The 18,988-nt window shown below is 40.1% G+C and overlaps 1 pseudogene across 1 annotated transcript; it reads left to right on the forward strand.

Moving 5' to 3' along the window:
- Window positions 1-10,329: 10,329 nt before the first annotated feature.
- LOC105526122 lies at window positions 10,330-11,000 on the forward strand (annotated as a pseudogene). The gene has a single exon (XR_001004022.1). The product of XR_001004022.1 is annotated as a translationally-controlled tumor protein pseudogene (transcript).
- Window positions 11,001-18,988: the final 7,988 nt, after the last annotated feature.

Raw genomic sequence — 18,988 nt, forward strand, 5'->3', positions numbered from 1 at the left:
CACTCTGTGGCCCAGGCTGGACTGCAGTGGCACGATCTCGGCTCACTGCAACCTCTGCCTCCCAGGTTCAAGCGATTCTCCCGCCTCAACCTCCCAAATAGCTGGGACTGCAAGCATACATCACCACGCCCAGCTAATTTTTGGATTTTTAGTAGAGACTGGGTTTCACCATGTTGACCAGGCTGGCCTCAATCTCCTGGCCTCAAGTGATCCAACCGCCTCGGCCTCCCAGAGTGCTGGTATTACAGGCATGAGCCACCACGTGTGGCCTGTTTATATATATTTTAAATTTTTCTTTCTTTTTTTTTAAAAAAAATTTAGATTCAGAGGGTACATGTGTAGGTTTGTTACATGGATATATTACATGATACTGAGGTTAGGGCCTCTAATAATCCTGTTGCTCAAGTAGGGAACTTAGTACCTCATAGATTTTCCACCCTTTTCCCCACTCTCTCACACTCCATTGTAATACCCCAGTGTTTATTGTTCCCATCTTTGCATCCGTGGGTTTCTACACATCTATTTTAAAAGAAAGAGTAATCCTGCTAACCTTGCTAACATCCAACTTTCCTTTTTGCATTTGTTTCCAAATTCTTAAATAGATTGCCCGTACTTTCCAAGCCTACTCATTTGCTTTCTGTTTTATTCCAGAATCCTCTGAAATGTAGCTTCTATGCTTATCTTTCTCTCTCTTAATCTTTTCAGAATGAAAACATCTCTACAGAAACAGATTCAAGTTGTAAACATTGTATGACATCCAAACAATATAGAAATAAAGTAGAGTGTGAAACATCTTATTCACAACCCCTGTAATCCAAGTCATATTAAATTGGGGTCCCTTGTCTTTTGAAGTTGCTAAACCATTTTCTGTCTCTCTTCTGCTTTTTCTCATGCCTGCTCTTCCCTGCCTAACTCTCTTCCAAGGCCCCCATAAATTCCATCTTCCCACCACACACACAGTAGTAAAGTTAAAGGAGTAAGAATAAGCTGCACTTACAAGTGTGAGTGTACAAAACTCAGGAAGCTCCAAATTACACTCCAGAAATATCCTTCTCACTCTGCCTGGCCTTACTCATTATACAGCAGCCCCCCATTAGCTGCAGTTTCGCTTTCCTCAATTTCAGTTACCCACAGTCAACTGTGGTTTGAAAATATTAAATGGAAAATTCCAAAAGCAAACAATTCATAAGTTTTCCATTGAGTATTGTTCTGAGTAGTGTGATGAAATCTCATGCATGGAACATGAATCATTTTTTTTCCAGTATGTCCACTCTTGTCTATACTTCTCGCCTGTGAGTCACTTAGTAACCCTCTTGGTGGTCAGATCACAGTATCATCGTGTATATCAGATTCAGTACTATCTGCAGTTTTAGGCATTTGCTGGGGGTCTTGGAATGTATCCTCAAGAATAAGGGGTCCCTGCTGTAATAGTAACTATGGTTTGTGTTATCATTAGAAATATATTATTTTTGGTGACAGAATTTTCTCTTTATTTACTTGTAGAATTTAAATTTTTGTCTCAAACTTTTATGAAATAAAATCTTGCATGGTATACACATATTCTGCATGGTAAGCAGGATGTAAATTTGCCTTTTCTCCATAATAGAGGGTTTTCATTATGATAACAATAATTTTTCTAACTATAGATAAAATAAAAGGCAGTAGTGCACAGTAATGTAAATGTATTGTTTAAACTGTCAAGTCAGTAGAGCTAGCTCAAATCATAATTCTTTCCTAGCTGTATAGACAACTTATTAGTTTCCTCAAGTCTCATCTGTAAAGTGGGAATACTAATTCCTACCTGAGAAAAATATCGTGAGAATTAGTGAAATATGTATGTCAAATATCTCTGCTGGCTGCCTGGCATTGTAACAGAATCCAGGTTTGCCACTTAAGCCAGAAACAAGAAACGAGGGTTAATGGGAAGAAAAGCAGGTTTATTCAGAAAGCCAGCAAAACCGAGAAGATGGTGAACTGGTGTTCTAAAATACCATCTTAAGTCATCACAAATCTCAGGCTCTTTTTATGTTAAGGGCAAAGGGAGGAGGAGGGAGTTGAGATCAACCTGGCATCCACTAGCACCCTGGCATCCAATAGCACCCTGCTGCAGCTAACAAGCATGCACCCCACCATGCTGCCACTGCTGCTTGCATGTGAGAATGAGGACACTCCTGCTGTCACCATCCTGAAAACGCTTTGGGTAACACCACCCATTGCAGTGTAGTGACCAGCTACCTGGGAGCATATCAGCCCCCCAGCACAGTGGATTCCTAACCTCAAGGAGACAGATTACAAAGTTGAGGCTGATACAAGTCCCCTAGAGTTAGAGCATACAGTCCAGGAGTTGATAACTGAACTTTGGCCCCCTAAAATCATCCAGAAATGAAGCCAGTTGGCTGAACCCACCTTCCTTCACAATAAAACCCTTAAGAGCCTCAAATAGGATAAAAGGAAAAAAACCCATCCAAAGAACAGCAGCTTCAAAAATTGAAGGAACATTAGCCTAGCAAGATGAGAAAGAACCAGTGACAACTCAAAAAGTCAGATTGCTTTCATTCCTCTAAACAACCTCACTACATTGCCAGGAAGGGCTCTGAACCAGGCTGAGATGGCTGAAATGACAGAAATAGATTTCAGAACAGGGATAGGAATGAAGATCATTGAGATGAAGGAGCACATTGGAAACCAATCCAAGGATACTAAGAATCATGATAAAACAATGCAGGAGCTGACAGACGAAATAACCAGTGTAGAAAACAATGTAGCCAACCTGATAGAGCTAAAACACACACTACAAGAATTTCATAATGCAATCACAAATATTAAACGCAGAATAGACCAAGCTGTGGAAAGAATCTCAGAGCTCAATGAATAGCTTTCTGAAATAAGACAGTCAGTCAAGAAAAGATAAAAAAGAAGGAAAAGGAATGAACAAAACCTCTGAGATATATGGGATTATGTAAAAAGATCAAATCTATGACTTACTGGTGTCCCTGAAAGAGATGAGGAGAATGGAAGCAAACCGGAAAACATATTTCAGGATGTCATTCATGAGAAATTCCCCAACTTAGCTAGAGAGGCCAATATTCAAATTCAGGAAATGAAGAGAACTCCAGTAAGATACTTCACAAGAAGATCACCTTCAAGACACATAATCATCAGATTCTCTAAGGATGAAATGAAAGAAAAAATGTTAAAGGCAGCTAGAGAGAGAGGTCAGGACACCTACAAAGGGAAGCCCATCAGACTAACAGTGAACTTCTTAACAGAAACCCTGTAAGCCAGAAGAGACTGGGGGCCAATATTTAAGATTCTTAAAGAAATTCCAACAGATAATTTCCTATGTGGCTAAACTAACCTTCATAAGAAAAGGAGAAATAAGATCCTTTTCAAACAAGCAAGTGCCAGGGAATTCATTACCACTAGACCTGCCTTACAAGGGCTCCTGAAGGAAGCACTAAACATGGAAAGAAAAGACCATTAACAGCCACTACAAAAACACACTGAGGTACACAGACCAGTGACACTATAAAGCAACCACAGGCACACAAGTCTGCATAATAACCAGCTAATATAATGATGACAGAATCAAATTCACAAATTTCAACACTAACCTTGAATGTAAATGAGCTAAATGTTGATTGCAGAGTGGCAAGCTGGATAACGAAACAAGACCCGACAGTATGCTGTCTTCAAGAGACTCATCTCACATGCAGTGACATACATAGGCTCAAAATAAAGGAATGGATAAAAATCTACCAAGAAAATGGAAAACAGAGATAAGCAGACATTGCAATCCTAATTTCAGACAAAACAGACTTTAAACCAACAAAAAAAAACAAAAGAAAAAAGAAGGACATTACATAATGGTAAAGGGTTTAATTTAACAAAAAGACCTAACTATCCTAAATATGCACTCAACACAGGAGTGCACAGATTCGTAAAGCAAGTTCTTAGAGACCTTTGAAGAGACTTAGGTCCCCATACAATACTAGTGGGAGACTTTAACACACCACTGACAATATTAGACAGATCTTTGAGACAGAAAATTAACAAAAATATTCAAGACCTAAACTCAGCACTGGAACAAATGGACCTGACAGACATCTACAGAACTTTCCACCCCAAAACAACAGAATATACATTCTTCTCATTGCCACATGGCAATACTCTAAAATCAACCACATGATTGAACATAAAACACTCCTTAGCAAATGCAGAATAACTGAAATCATAACAACCACAGCACCACAGCACTATAAAAATGGAATTCAAGACTAAAAAGCATGCTTAACAACATACACTTACATGGAAATCGAATAACTTGCTCCTGAATGACTTCTTGGTAAATAATGAAATTAAGGCAGAAATCAAGAAGCTTTTTGAAACTCATAAGAACACAGACACAACATACCAGAATCTCAGGGACACAGCTATTTCAGTGTTACGAGGGAAATTTGCAGCACCAAACACACACATCAGAAAGATCTCAATTTAACAACCTAACATTACAGTGAAATGAATTAGAGAACCAAGAGCAAACCAATCCCAGCTAGTAGAAGACAAGAAATAACTAAAATCAGAACTGAACTGAAGGAGTCACACAAAAATCCATAAAAAGGATCAACGAATCCAGGAGTTTTGTTTGTTTGTTTGTTTTTTAAATAATAAAACAGCCTGCTAGGTAGAATAATAAAGAAGAAAAGAGAGACGGTCCAAGTAAACACAAGTAGAAATGACAAAGGGGAGATTACCATTGACCCCACAGAAATACATATAACCATCACAGAATATTATGAACACCTCTCTGGACTCAAACTGGAAAATCTAGAAGAAATGGATAAACTCCTGGACATATACACCCTCCCAAGACTAAACCAGGAAGAAATTGAATCCCTGAACAGACCAATAATGAACTCTGAAATTGAATCAGTAATAAATAGTCTACCAATCCAAAAAAGCCAAAGACCAGACAGATTCATAGCCAAATTCTACCAGATGTACCAAGCAGAACTGGTACCATTCCTATGCAAACAATTCTGAAAAACTCAGGAGGAAGGACTCCTCCCAAACTCATTCTATGAGGCCAGCACCATCCTAATATCAAAAGCTGTCAGAGACACAACAGAAAAAGGAAATTTCAAGCCAATATCCTTGATTACCATGGATGTAAAAATCCTCAACAAAATACTGGCAACTCAAATCCAGCAGCACATCAAAAATCTTCTCCACTACCATCAAGTAGGCTTTATCCTTGGGATGCAAAACTGATTCAACATACACAAATCCATAAATGTGATTCATTGCATAAACAAAACTAAAAACAAAACCACATAATTATACCGTATTTTCAGAAAAGGCTCTCAATAAAATTCAACACCCCTTTATGTTAAAAACTCTCAACAAACTAGGTGTTAAAAGAACATACCACAAAATATTAAGAGTCACCTGTGACAAACCCACAGCCAACATAATACTGAATGGGCAAAAGCTGGAAGCATTCTCCTTGAAAACTAGCACAAGACAAGGATGTCCTCCTCTCTCACCACTCCTATTAAACATAGTATTGGAGGTTATGGCCAGAGCAATCTGGAAAGAGAAAGAAGTAGAGGACATCCAAATAAGAAGAGAGGGAGTCAAACTATGCCTGTTTGCAGATAACATGATTCTATATCTAGAAAACCCCAGTCTCAGGCCAAAAGCTCTTTAAGCTGATTATCAACTTCAGTGAAGTCTCAGAATACAAAATCAAAGTACAAAAATCACTAGCATTCCTGTACATGAACAATCAAGCCAAGAGCCAAATCAGGAATGCAATCCCGTTCACAATTGCCACAAAAAGAATAAAATGCCTAGGAATATAGCTAACCAGAAGGTGAAAGATCTCTACAATAAGAACTACAGAACACTGCTCAAAGAAATCAGAGATAACACAAGAAATGGAAAATCATTCCATGCTCATGGATAGGAAGAATCAATATCATTAAAATGGCCGTACTGCCCAAAGCAATTTACAGGTTCAATGCTATTCCTATCAAATTACCAATAATATTTTCCATAGAACAAGAAAAAAAACTATTTTAAAATGCATATGGAACCAAAAAAGAGCCCAAATAGCCAAGGCAACCCTAAACAGACAGAACAAAGCTGAAGGTGTCACACTACCCAACTTCAAACTATCTATAGGGCCACAGTAACCAAAACAGTGTGGTACTTGTACAAAAACAAAAACATACACCAATGGAACAGAATAGAGAGCCCAGAAATAAGGCTGCACAAACAAAATAAAGCTGACAAAACAAGCAGTGGGGAAAGGATTTTGTATTCAATAAATGGTGCTGGGATAACTGGCTAGCCATATATAGAAGACTGAAACTGGACCCCTCCCTTATACCACATACAAAAGTCAACTCCAGATGGATTAAAGACTTAAAGGTAAAACCCAAATCTACAAAACCTCTGGAAGACAACCTAAGCAATACCATTCTGGGCATAGGAACAGGCAAAGATTCCATGATGGAGATGCCAAAAGAAACTGCAACAAAAGCAAAAATTGACAAATAGGATCTAATTAAAGAGATTCTCCACAGCAAAAGAAACCATTAACAGAGTAAATAGATAACCTATAGAATGGGAGAAAAGTTTTGCAAACTATGCATCTGACAAAGGTCTAATATTCAGCATCTCTAAGAAATTTACACAAATTTACAAGAAAAAACAACCCCATTAAAAAGTGGGCAAAAGAACATGAAGAGATACTTTTCGAAAGAACACATACCTGTGACCAACAAACATATGACAAAAAGCTCGACATCACTGATCATTAAAGAAATGCAAATCAAAACTGCAATGAGATACCATCTCACACCTGTCAGAATGGCTACTAATAAAAAGTCAAAAAATAACAGATGTTGGTGAGGTTGCAGAGAAAAAGGAATGCTTATACACTGTTGGTGAGAATGTAAATTAGTTCCACCATTGTGGAAAGCAGTATGGTGATTCCTCAAAGAGCTAAAAGCAGAACTACCATTCAATTCAGCAATTCCATTACTGGGCATATATACCCAGAGGATTATAAATAATTTTACCATAAAGACATATGCATGTTCACTGCAGCATTATTCACTATAGCAAAGACATGGAATCAACCTAAACACCCATCAGTGGTAGACTGGATAAAGAAAATGTGGTACATACACACCATGGAATACTAAGCAGCCATAAAAAAGAATGAGGTTATGTGTTTTGTGGGAACGTGGCTGGAGCTGGAGGTCATTATCCTTAGAAAACTAAAGGAGGAACAGAAAACCAAATACTGCATGTCCTTATTTATAAGTGGTAGCTAAATTATGAGAAATCATGAACACAAAGAAGGCAACAATATGTGCTGGGGTCTACTTGAGGGATAAGGGTGGGAGGAGGGAGAGGATAAGGAAAAAATAACTAATGGGTATTAGGTTTAATACCTGGGTGACAAAATAATCTGTACAACAAATCCCCATAACACAGGTTTATCTGTATAACAAACCTATACATATAAGCCTGAACTTGAAAGTTAAAAATAAATAATAAATCTTAAACAAACCATATTTACTTCCCCTTTAACCCTAGACTTTACTGGTTGTTTTTGCATGTTGTCTCATGCTCTAAAATTATCCTAGCCTGTGTGTAAGAATGGGCAAATCCCTCTTAAACAAAAATGGAGTTAGTTATGTTAGCTCTTTTGCTGTTTCACTGCTACAGCATGAGGTGGGCTCTTTTGGTAGCCATTGTTTGTTGCTTATCCAACAGCCATTCCTCACCTTTCTCCCTGATAAAGGAAATCTTATTCTATTCAGGCAGTGGGCAGAGACACCTTAATTTCAGGGAAGGTAGACTTATTCTCCAGCCCCAGGGAATGAATCCTTATTAGTGTAAACCAGTAATTGTCATCTCATCCCTTTGGTCAATACAGTAATTGGTTGGAAGACAGTGGCAGAGTGGTGTGTGATCCAGTTCTGGCCAATGAGAGATAAGAGAAAGCTGGTTGGAAGTTCTGGAAAGGATTTTCTTTTTGGATTTAAAAAACAGAGTCTTGGGAAGTAAAAGCCTTGTGCTTGCTATTCCTTCCCTTTTTCTTCCTGCCTTGAATGGGATCATGTTGTTGGAAGCAAAGCTTGGAGTCACAAAGAAAATGAGCCCTCAATCAAAAGATTTCTCAGCAAGGCAAATTTACTTCTGCAGAAGGGTGCTTCTTGCAGTTGCCACGAGAGCACACTGAATAAAGGAGGGAAAGGGTTTTTATTCCTAACGCAGCTTGTCCCTACTACTGTGTCCTGTCCCTGTTGGCTGGAGTTGGACAACACAATCTAAACTGAACCCAATTGGCTAACTTGAAAGACAGCTTTGGCAGGAAGAACTATTACAGTGGGAGGGACAAATTACAGAGTGAATAGCAGATGTGGGCTCTGTAGATAAGGACCGGTGGGAGAGTTGTTTACTGGAACCAGGTGCAGGGAGGCACAAAGGATAAAGAAGTTGGACCTTGAAAGTAGAGAATAAGGAAACTAAACAAACTAAACTTTTGAAGAGGAACTTCTCTTGGATCTGACAATGTGAAGATGGAAGCCTTGGAGCTGTGTTGGCAATGCTGTGACCATGGGGCCAGGATGGGGGACAGGGAGGTGGCATTTCTATGGATAAGGTGCTAATACTCAGAGATGTCAGAACAGTAAATTAGAAAGGGATTTTGCCTTTAAAGACCTTATGGAGCCACAGACAACCAGAAACCACCTACCTCCAGTCTTCTTGTTGTAGAAGAAAATTGTACAAGAAAATGCTTTTAAATATAAGCCTGTGGCTCTCAAAGTGTAGTCCTCTGACCAATAGCATGAAGATTATCTGGGAACTTGTTGGAAATGCACGTTCTCTGACCCCACCCCAGTGTCCTGAATCTTCATCTCAGAGTCCAGGGATACTGAAGCATGCTCAAGTTTTAGGGTCACTGTGATCACAGTACAGTTTCTGCCAAAGGCATTCCTAGCTGAATCTTCATACAAGTATGTGTAGACCAGTGAAGAGATCTAAAGTATTCCCTAGAAGTTGCTTCCTTGACTAAGCGCCTGTTATTGGCTTGATTTCTGAATATTTATCTCTATTTTATAAGTAAGCCTATCTCCAGAGGGTGAACTTGCTGTCTTGTGTTGGGGGGTTATATATGAAATATATTTATACATAATAGATTTTGTATGTGCAAATATATATATATAAATTATTGTGTGAACCTTAATACTTCCTTTTCCTAAATTGTGTTCTTGTCCTTGATAGAACCTTCACTTTCACTTTACCAGAAATCTCTCACTTCCTAGCAACATTCTAATACAATTTTATTTAAACATTAGTTAAATGCTTCCACTTCCAAGTGACTTTTAAATCCATTCTTTAAACAGATTATGAAGAAATATGGACATTCTCATAGATCTTCAGAATATTATCACTAACTACCATTACTACTCGGACATATTTTTGCATCTAAGAGTGAGAATGGGAAGCCATCTGTGCTTACACTGAGGACTACCAAATACTTTCAATGCACTTTTGGATCCCTGCATGAGCTATTCTTATGGATTCCAAAGAAAAGAGTTGGTGGCTCGGCAGGTGTGAAGTCAACGAATCCAGTTTGTGGTGAGGCTCTTTCAGACAGCTCTGGGTCCCCTCTGATGGATACCATAAAGAGATGCAAGATTACTGGGGACATGGGACGAGGACAGAGGGGATAGAGACCTTGTATTCCTCTGCGCTTCCTATCTCCCAGCTATCCAGTCCCTAACTCTAGAGAAAGCTAAGTGAGAATTTTGCCAAAGACTCCTCGTTTGCTTTCACTAGGACTCTTTACTCCTTCCTCCTCCTATTATCCCCTCATCTTTTATTTTCAAATTTTATAAAAGATAAGTGTTGTTTTATGGAGCAACATCTCAACATCACTTTACTGTGAGAAGCACTTTACATATATTATCTTATTTCATTTATTTTATCTAATTTCCCCATTTCAATTTTTCTTGTTTATTCTTTAAGTATTCTGCCTCTATTTTGTTTTTCCTACTTTGTCTTTATTTATATTTCCGTTAAAAATAATACTTTCACATCCTTTTGAAATTATATTTATTCCTAGTTCAGCTTAGAATTTCTGTTTTTAATCCATAATCATATTTTTCATAAAAGACTAATGAATCCAACTTCCCCCCCCCCCACTCCCCTCTCCACCCTAGCACTGCTCAGGCTGCACTGCCTCGCTGCAAGCTTCAGGCTCCTGCTAAGCTAGCGCCGCATCGTCTCCCTTCAGCTGCCATCATGATTATCTACCCGGACCTCATCAGCCACGATGAGATGTTCTCCTACATCTACAAGATCCGGGAGGCTGTGAACGGGCTGTACCTGGAGGTGGAGGGGAAGATGTCTGTAGGATAGAAGATAACGTTGATGACTCGCTCATTGGTGGAAATGCATCCGCTGAGGCCTCTAGGGCGAAGGTACAGAAAGTACAGTAATCACTGGTGTTGATATTGTCCTGAACCGTCACCTCCAGGAAACAAGTTTCACAAAAGAAACCTACAAGAAGTACATCAAAGATTATGTGAAATCAATCAAAGGCAAACTTGAAGAACAGAGACCAGAAACAGTAAAACCTTTTATGACAGGGGCTTCAAAACAAATCAAGGACATACTTGCTAATTTCAAAAACTACCAGTTCTTTATTGGTGAAAACATGAATCCAGATGGCACGGTTGCTCTACTGGACTACGGTGAAGATGGTGTGACCCCATATATGATTTTCTTTAAGGATGGTTTAGAAATGGAAAAATGTTAACAAATTTGGCAATTACTTTGGATCTATCACCTGTCATCATAACTGGCTTCTGCTTGTCATCTGCACAACACCAGGACTTAAGACAAATGGGACTGATGTCATCTTGAGCTCTTCATTTATTTTGACTGTGATTTATTTGGAGTGGAGGCATTGTTTCATGTTATGTAGGTTGTCTAAAAATAAAATGCATTTAAATTAAAAAAAAAACTAAACTAATGAATCCAATTTATATTTTTATTCTATTTTATATTTTATAGCTTTTTATTTCCTTATCATCGGTCTAATTATTTTATCTTGTCATTGTTTCATGTATATTTAATCTTGTATTTTAATTTCAATTTTTTTTAAATTTTCTCTTTCTTGTACAATTTTTCTTTAAATTTTTCTTTTATTTTCTTTTTGTCTTTTCTTTCTTTCTTTCTTTTTTATTTTTTCTTTTTGAGACAGAATCTTGCTCTGTAACCCAAACTGGAGTGAACTGGTGCGATCTCAGCTCACTGTAACGTCCATCTCCTGGGTTCAAGCAATTCTTCTGCCTTAGCCTCTCAAGTAGCTCGGATTGCAGGCTCCTGCCACCACATTTGACTAATTTTTGTATTTTTAGTAGAGACAGGGTTTCGCCATGTTGGCCAAGCTTATCTCGGACTCCTGACCTCAAGTGATCCACCTGCCTCGGCTTCCCAAAGTGCTGGGATTACAGGCGTGAGTCACTGCATCTGGCAAATTTTTCTTTCTTCGTGAAGAATATTTATTTTACCTTGTGTTTTTTGCTAGCAAGAAATATGGGCTTGGGACCTGGCAGTGAAGAAAGCCCACATCCTCTATCCCCATCTGCTCTATATCAGAGTGTGACAATCTAACTAAAGGCAGGGTCTTTCTGCAATTACTCAGGATTGGGTCTCAGACTAAACTGGTTAGAAATCCAAGGGCAGAGTGGACTTAGAAAATGTCAAACAATGGTACATCCAGATTACATATCACATATATGTTGGTTGACAATATAATTTTTATCACCTAAACACAAACACTCCTGAAGGTGAAATAGGTAGCTATTAAAAATCATTCCAGGACAACAGGTCTACAAGAAGCTGGTCCCAGGTACCTTACAAATGTGTAAGAAATATGTATGCAAGGTAGGACCAAAATTAATTAATATCAGTTCTGTACAACAGACATTTATTAAAGGAGCAATCATTAACATTAAGGATTATGTAAATTTAAGTATGAATCAAAACAATTCTCTGATGTATAAACCACTGCCTTTTTGGGCCAATTAGAAAAATCCAGACAGGAAATTATAGTTGTCTTTACATTTCAGGTATCTGGTGTGCATTTTAGATGACATCAGCCATATAGTAGTCCACAGATACTAATTTTTTTAGTATTGGCAATAATTCTTTAATTTCACTTGGCTATGAACAGAGGTGATGGAAATGAAAGTGATTCTGATGTTTTTGCCTCTAAACTGGCAGAATGAAGAAGGCCTATAGGAGGCAAAACAGAATACTGAGTTTGAGGAACCTGTGGGACATTCAAAAAGAGAGGTCAAGTAGACAGTAGGATATGGATGATGCTCATGTAGTCTCTGATTATCCCATGCTATGTGATATGGTTTGGTTGTGTCCCCAGCTAAATCTCATCTTAAATTGTAATCCCCGTTATCCTCAGGTGTCATGGGAGGAACCTGGTGGGAAGTAATTGAATCATGGGGGCAGTTTCTCCCATGCTGTCCTCGTGATAGTGAGTGAGTTCTCATGAGATCTGATGGATTTATAAGTGTCTGGCTTTTCCTTGCTGGCTCTTCTCTCTCGTGCCACAATGTGAAGGACACGTTTGCTTCCCCTTCCGCCACGATTGTAAGTTTCCTGAGGCTTTCCCAGCCACAAGGAACTGTGAGTCAATTAAATCTCTTTCCTTTATAAATTACCCAGACCAGAGGCAGGTCTTTATAGCAGTGTGAAAACAGACTAATACACTATGCTTGGGTAGGACCCAACTGGGGCCATTATAAGCTGACCCCTGCTACTTAAAAACAGTCTTTTACCAATGGTGAGAATGAGAGCAGTCGTGCACTCAAAGGAAAATGAGTCTCGCTTGGATGCCATCTGCCCAGTGACGTTGCATACTCATTCTGACAGCACATGGGAATCTTGGGTGATGTTGGCACTCTGTGTCAGCTCCTTATCAGTCAAACTAAAGACCCTGATGCCAGGGTCTTCAGGGTCAACTATCTCTCCACAAAGGTTTAGCAATTATCAGGATAAGGTAGCAAAGTCACAGGGTAGATGAGATCACTTAGAAAGGGAGGAAAGAGTTAAGGGTAGAATCCCTTGCCATTTCACACTGCAGTATGTAGGCTCACACATTTGACCCAATACCATGAATAATGGATGTGGTAACTGTGTTTTTATGCAACCAAGCACTGGGTAGCAGTAAATTTTCCTGCTTCCCTTAAGCACATTTTATGATTTATTGCTGTGTAGTGTGCAGGTACAGCTAAGGAGGGGGAAAGTACTGTCAACCAAGTCCACACAGTGTATGTGGGCTGTTGGCAAATCCCAGCCTCTTTCTCCTGTCAAATAAATCAGAGGAGTTGCTAATATATATTTGAATGCATGGATATTTCCTTTTGTTTGTTTTTTACAATAAAGTTTAAGATGGAATTCAATTACTTACTTGCTACATGGTATATTTCTATTTCTCGGAGTTTTCGTTTGAGGTAAAAAACACAGTATTTACTTTGTTTTTGTTTTTGTTTTGTTTTGTTTTGTTTGTTTGTTTTGAGATGGAGTCTCACTCTGTCACCCAGGCTGGAGTGCAGTGGTGCGATCTCAGCTCACTGCAAGCTCCACCTCCCGGGTTCATGCCATTCTCTTGCCTCAGCCTCCTGAGTAGCTGGGACTACAGGCGCCTGCCACCACGCCCGGCTAATTTTTTGTATTTTTAGTAGAGACGGGGTTTCACTGTGTTAGCCAAGACGGTCTCGATCTCCACTTTGTTTTTAAGACTTTGTGACAATTTTGAAAGTGGAAAAACATGTATGTGTTCTTAAATTTTTCTTCTGAATAAAAAAGCAGAATAAGCAAATAAACAATAAACTAAATAGAATTAATAGCATTGTTCTCTCCCAGTTTTACCTATTAAAGAGTAATACAATAAGAAGATAAAGAAAAGAATGGCATTTATATTTTATCAGACTGACAAAGGGTAGGCCTTAACTTTTTTTTTTTTTTTTTAACAAAAGAAGTAAAAGAGGTCAAGCATGGAGGCTCACACCTGTAATCCCAGCACTTTGGGAAACTGAAGCAGGCAGATCATGAGGTCAAGAGTTTGAGACCACCCTGACCAACATGGTGAAACCCCGTCTCTACTAAAAATACAAAAATTAGCTGGGCATGGTGGCGTGTGCCTGTAATCCCAGTTACTCAAGAGGCTGAGGCAGGAGAATCGCTTGAACCCAGGAGGTGGAGGTTGCAGTGAGCCGAGATCACGCCATTGCACTCCAGCTTGAGCGACAGCAAGACTCCGTCTCAAAAAAAAAAAAAAAAAAAGTAAAGGAATAATAAAATAACACACAAATTAGTGATTAATGCAAAGGCTTTGAGTTAGAAATCTGTAAATACCTTTAGTTGTTAGGAGAAATTTCCAACATGTTCATCCCACTGATATTGAATTTAAGCCCAAACAATATTATGCCATAGACTATCATAATATATAATTTTACCAAGTTATACTCACAGGGCATGCACAGAGGAAAATGAAAACAACTTACCAACTTCTAGTTGTAACTGTTGTCCCTTTTGACAAGATCAGCCAAGCAAGTTGTTTACTTACTCTTTCTGTTTGTTGGTACACAGATGAAAATAAACTGAACTAGTTCACAGGAGAGTCTGTGTTTTGTATTCTCAGCTTCCACTTTGTAAGTTTTGGTCCACCTCAGCCATGCCCTCTCTTCTTGGTCTGCCCTTCTGAGTGCAAAAGTTTTTCTTGCTTTCTGACTTATTATTATTTTCTTTTTTTGAGATGGAGTTTCCCCTCTTGTTGCCTAGGCTGGAATGCAGTGGCATGATCTTGGTTCACTGAAATATCCACCTCCAGGGTTCAAGTGATTCTTCTGCCTCAGCCTCCAGAGTAGCTGGGATTACAGGGATGTGCCACCATGCCCAGCTAATTTTTTTGTATTTTTAATAGAGATGGGGTTTCACCATGTTGGCCAGGCTAGCCTTGAACTCCTGACCTCAAATGATCCACCCACCTCGGCCTCCCAAAGTGCTGGGATTACAGGCGTGAGCCACCACGCCTGGCCCTGACTTGTTTTCTGTCTAGGAACAGGTCATCCTTCTTTCTTCCTTTCTTCTTTTTCATTTTATATCTCAAACTCATTCACATCACTGGATTATTTCTTCCAAAAATATTTATTTTAAGCCTTTTTGTCTCTTAGCAAGAAGGAAAGGATCTCTCCTTATCACTCCCATACCCAGAGTACATTCTGCCAGGCCATTTTTAATGTGGCACTGACACTCTTATCAGAGAAAAGAGATGTAAGTTTTTCTAATAAAGCTGTGGTCTCCTTTTGGAAAACTACTTGCAAAGTCACTTCAAATATTGATAATGGCCAATGCAGTGAGCCAGAACAGGAGAAACTATCCCCTCCTGTGGAGTTGCAGCCTTAAAAAAATGGCCATGTCTTTCATCTCCCAGGCCGTCTACTTTCTCCTAGTAACTGCATGTCCTAACATTGTGCCACTAGGTAACATTTCTTGTTTGACAGGTTTCTTCCATAAACCAGATGACAAGGTGTGGATGAAGATTATGAAGAGAAACCGTATTACCTCATCTATGCCCTTCTAAGGGTTCATGAGACCAGGGTAAACCACATAGCAGAGCCAAGGAATGAATGAGTTAAACATTCCTACCCACAAGAGGAATTCCTCTGTCATGTAGAATCTAAGTAGTTTGTTTTTATCTGGGGGTAACATTCCTTTTATAGGCACTACACCCTGGGGTTTCTTTGCTTGATTTGGTTCACAGTCATGTGTTTTGTTTGTTTGCTTGTTTGTTTTAAGAGAAGAGTCTCACTCTATTGCCCAGGCCAGGCTGGAGGGCAGTGGCATGATCTCGACTCACTGTAACAACCTCCGCCTCCCAGGTTCAAGGGATTCTCCTGCCTCAGCCTCTCAAGTAGCTGGGATTACAGGCATGCGCCCCCATGCCCAGCTAATTTTTGTATTTTTAGTAGAGGTGGGGTTTCACCATGTTGGCCAGGCTGGTCTCAAACATCTGCCCGCAGGTGATGCTCCCTCCTTGGCCTTCCAAAGGGCTGGGATTACAGGCATGAGCCACCACACCTGGCCCAAATCCATGTTTTCAAAGAGTTGGGGCACCAGCTGCTGGTGGCTGTGAGGCACTTCAGGCAGTTGACCTGCAGGGTCGGCTTCAGCAAGGAGAGAACTTGCAGCTCCAAGCAAGGACAGTTTAGGGTCCTCCATTCTCTCCTTGCTCTTTAACTCTTGTAGGAAAAGAAGACCCTTGCTGTTACTATTCTGCACAATCCACAGCCTGTTAGACATTTTTATATTGAGTAAGTATTATGGATTCATAAGCACTCTGGATGCGTGTGGGGTAAGGGGTGGTGGGGTTCCCTGACATATTCAGAGGCATGAACTGAGGCATCTCAGGCCATTATCATACCAGGGCGACTGCAGTGGCTGAGGGCATTTCAGGACTGAAGCCCAAAGCTGCCACACAGCCCTGTATGATTAGGAGCAGGGAGCTAAGTACTTTGCACAAATTACCCTACTGGATGCCATGTTAGATGAAAATATGTCCAGCTGAAACTCAAGCCAACACATTTTGTCCAAAATTAAAAAAAAAAAAACACTTTGTTTTACATGTTTGGAAGAATAAAAAGAAAAAGAAAATCAATTCCAGGTAAAATTTAGTTTTACAACTTTCTTTGCATCCAACTTGAGTCTGTACCTTGACTAATCTATTTCTTCCAGGCTCTGCCACACAGTGCCCAATCCCAGGCTCTGTTTGCTCCCAATTGTGCTGGCTTTGGTGCCCGTGACTCAGAACTTCATTCTCTTTCCACTCAGCTTTTCAGAGTGACCATTCTCCTGCATGATCTACTTCTTCCCAAGCAGTCTTTCTCCAGTCTCATGTCCCCTCCTCTCACCAAGTCCCACCCCTGTTCTCAGGACACTGCCCCCCGCCAATCCCATCCTGGCCTTAGCACCCCAACACAGATCTCTGGGAGGAGAAACTGGATACCATGCTTTATGCTGTAAAATAAGCATCTTGAAAAAGGTATACAAAAGGTCACTCATAGCAGAAAACAAATTCTGAATATCTCTGTTTCTGCATGTAGAACGCAAATACCCAAATGCCTATAAAAGGTACTAAGTGCTAAGATCCCAAAACAAGTAAGATGCTATTGGTTGTCCTTAAAAATAAAAAAGCAGTTTAGTAGCAGAAGCACACATAGCACCGTGAAGATGGGGGTGATGCAGTCCTTAAATATGCACTTCAAGGAGCTCCTACAAAACAGTGTAACTGAGCGGGTAGGTGCAGTGCTCTGAAATAGCCAGGATGGTGTTCCGTGCCTGTGGTCCCAGTCACTCAGGAGGCTGAGGTGAGAGGATCACTTGAACCTGGGAATTTGAGGCTGCAGTGAGCTATAATTGTGCCACTGCACTCCAGCCTAGGCAAGACCCTGTCTCTAAAAGAGAGTGGAGGGAGGGGAAGGGGGAGAGAGGAAGAGAAGAGAAGAAAGAAAGAAAAAGAAAGAGAAAGAAACAAGAAAGGAAAGAAGCAAAGAAAAAGGAAGGAAGGAAGGAAGGAAGGAAGGAAGGAAGGAAGGAAGGAAGGAAGGAAGGAAATAAAATGCGTCGGGGATGAAGCTGAAAGTAAGCGGGGCTTGGCTCCTGCAGAGCCTTGAAGAACCTCATTAAGGAGATGGGATTTTATCCCAACAGCAATCGGCAGCCACTGCAGAGTGTTTGTTGTTGTTTTTTTGTTTTTTTGTTTTTGAGACGGAGTCCTGCTCTGTCGCCCAGTCTGGAGTGCAGTGGCGCGATCTCGGCTCACTGCAAGATCCGCCTCCTGGATTCACGCCATTCTCCTGCCTCAGCCTCCCGAGTAGCTGGAACTACAGGCGCCCGCCAATTTTTTGTATTTTTAGTAGAGACAGGGTTTCACTGTGTTAACCAGGATGATCTCGATCTCCTGACCTCGTGATCCGCCCCCCTTGGCCTCCCAAAGTGCTGGGATTACAGGCGTGAGCCACCGCGCCCGGCCCATTACAGAGTTTTAAGCAGATGAAGGGCTCTATTCACAGCAGCCAAAAGGTGGGAGCAACCTGTGTCCATTGACAGGTGAATGACTAAACCAAATGTGCACTATATTATAATGGCACATTATTGAGCTTTAAAATCTGACACGTGCTACAAGATGGATGAAGCTTGAAGACATAATGCTAAGTGAAATAAGCCAGACAAAACAGGACAAACACTGTATTATTCTACTTCTATGCGGTATCTAGAGTAGTCAAGCTCATAGAGACAGAAAGTAGAATGGTGGTTGCCAGGGGCTAGAAGGATGAGCAGTTTTTGTGTGTACCCTTCCAAATCTCATGTCAAATTATAATTCCCAACATTGAGGAAGGGAGCTGCTGGTAGATGATTGGATTATGGGAGCAGATTTCTCCCTTGCTGTTCTTGTGACAGTGGGTTCTCATGAGATCTGATGGTTTAAAAGTGTGTGACACTTCTCCCTTTGTTCCGTCTCTCTGTCTCTCTCTTTCCTGTCACCATGTGAAGATGTGCTTGCTTCCACTACACCTTCTGCCATTATTGTAAGTTTCTTGAGGCCTCCCTGGCCATACCTCCTATACAGCCTGTGGAACTGTGAGTCAATTAAACCTTTTCTTTTTTTAAACTACTCAGTCTCAGATAGTTCTTTATAGCAATGTGAGAACCAACCAATACAGGAACTGCATACTTAAGAATGGTTAGGAGGGTAAGTTTAAGTCATGTGTATAATACTGCAATTAAAAACAACAACATAATGCCAACAACAACAAAAAGGCACTGTGATTGTACTACAGCATTATACAGAGATTAGACTGGAGCAGATAAGACT

This window comes from Colobus angolensis, unplaced genomic scaffold (assembly GCF_000951035.1).
Source record: "Colobus angolensis palliatus isolate OR3802 unplaced genomic scaffold, Cang.pa_1.0 Scaffold58, whole genome shotgun sequence".
NCBI classification, from domain to species: domain Eukaryota; kingdom Metazoa; phylum Chordata; class Mammalia; order Primates; family Cercopithecidae; genus Colobus; species Colobus angolensis.